We start from the raw sequence: 2,414 nt of genomic DNA, 5'->3' as shown, positions 1-2,414 counted from the left end.
AAGATATCCCCTGCCCCCTAATAAGCTGAATGTAATCACATGGAGCCTGTGGTGGGAGGAGTTTTCTGAAGGGTGAAGCAGAGCTCACAGGAAGTTGGAGTCAGAACAGTACGAGCTGGAGGGAGGAGAGGACCTCCCCAGGGAGACAGCTAGACCTGTTAATGTTCATTTGTGGGAAGGCTAAAGTATGGTATGGCTCTCTACTGCATTGTAGTGTATTAACTTCTATGTTGCTATGATGGATTTGACTTTCTGGTGTTAGGATTTGGTTTTCTGGTGTCTGAATAAATGTTTTGCTTCTGTCTCCTATATGAAGAATCTGTTATATTTTATGATTGAGAATCATGCCAGCATATTCACAGTCATTGTTGTCACTGTGAATATCACATCGGCACTACACCAATCTATATGTATTCACTCTGGGAGATTCACTTTCTCATAGCTAAAATGAAAAATGGGGAAGTTATTCGTTACTCACTGCCCAGAAGTCAGAGTTGACGCTCTGAGGGGCACCTGCCACAGTTATAAGGTGATCTAGAAAACAAGGTTTACAGGGGTGGGGGGGTGGAATTTTGTCAATATCCTCTGTCTGAATACTATGAATGTTCAAATAAGTTTAACTGCCCTAAGGGACCAATACCTGATTTAAAAAAAAAAGACAAATCACAGAATAAATTCTGAAGTAGTTATATTGGAAACATATTCTATAACTAGCTATGGAGTTGAAGGAGAATAGTATGCAACACAACTTCTCATATGCTGCAAGATTGATCAAATACCTCTTGAATTAATGCACAGCTCCGAATTTGGATACCACGGAACTGTAGCTTAAAGTCGACTAAAACTTGCTGCTGATCATTTTCACACTAACTGTTGTCTGGCTGACTTTTTCTCAATTTGATATCAGTGCTTTAAAGCAAAGTATTGAAATATAGGACTTAACATTCATCTGCATTTTATTTCACTTTACTGGATTCAGCCACTTGACCTAAACTGTTGATATCCTTTTGGGTCATCATTTTTTTTTTCATCCAGTGTATAAGCTATTCCCCTGCCTCCTAGGGTAACAGCTCATCAAGGGTTCAGTTAAGGGGCCAATTACAAGGCTGAGAAAGTAGCATTGAGGAGGATGAAATCAGCCACCCAGGTCACCTACTAATGTCAGTGAGGAACAGATAATACAAGTACTCCACAGTTTCTGTGGTTCAAACCAGGCCTGTGGTTCAAAATAAATTGTGTGGTTTGGGAAAGAACCGTTGCTTCTGCAAGCTTGCAAAGTAGCTGGCTTATCTTACAGAATGCACTCATCAAACAGAAGGAAATCTGAAAGCAGAAGAGTGACACCTCAGAAATCTTCTTAATATTTACAAACCAAGAATGAGGCAGCAGTTAATGGGAAGAACTCTTTCATACGTGACAATATAGGCATTTCTCTCCTCAGAGAAAGAGTCAGTCTTGCCCTGTAAAGATGAATGGTGTCAGAACAGTGGCACTCCATGGCATGCCTGCTGAGACATTCAAAAGCTGATATGATATGCTACTGGAGACACTGACATTGCTCCTCTCAGGATGCAAATGCTGCAGAGGTGACTATGGTTGTGGACATAAGGACATTGCCAACATCAAAAATCTAAGAAGTTTTTTCAGTAAAATTTTTATTGTGCTTATTGAAATAACTTTCTATTCTCTGTTGTTCAAAGGACCAAGGTCACAGGTGGCATTGTTTTCCTGACCAGGCCTTCCAAAACTTTGAATTCACAAAGATGTCAGTTGGAAATCTGCCTCAGATACTTATTAGCTGTATGACCCTGGGCAATATACAAACTCTCTCAGCCTCAGGTTCCTTAACTGCAAAATAAAGATAATGACATCAACCTTGAACTCAGGCAAATTAAAAGTAAACAAAGGCAGAAAAATAGTGTGCATAATAAATATAATAATGTAGATTGAAAGGATGACAAGTATAAAACAATCGAATATTACAAAATTACAAAGGAGAGATATGAGAAGACACTATTATTGACTAATTAGTGAAGGTACATGCATGTTTGTGCATATACTGTCAAAAATGTGTGTACATGTATGTAGACAAACATGCATATATATATACCCAAATACGGGTATATGCATATACATACTGATTGGTTTTGCTAATTTAGTCCCTTTTCCTTCTACTGCCTTTTATTTTCCTTGAAAAAAAAATTTTTGTTATTGATGATGGGGGTAGTAGATGATACAGAAGAAATTTAACCTATAAAAGATATATATATATGTAATATATATATAAAAGATATCAATAAAAATGTATTTTTTAAAGTAGCACCTTCCTGGATATAGAATGGATATATTAAATTCAGTGTGTCTAAGAAGAAAGAAAGAAAGAAAGAAAGAAAGAAAGAAAGAAAGAAAGAAAG

The sequence above is a fragment of the Petaurus breviceps genome, unplaced genomic scaffold (assembly GCF_028583685.1).
Source record: "Petaurus breviceps papuanus isolate PSGF00001 unplaced genomic scaffold, PetGlider_PUasm1.0 173, whole genome shotgun sequence".
NCBI lineage: Eukaryota > Metazoa > Chordata > Mammalia > Diprotodontia > Petauridae > Petaurus > Petaurus breviceps.
Note: the sequence above shows the minus strand (reverse complement) of the source record.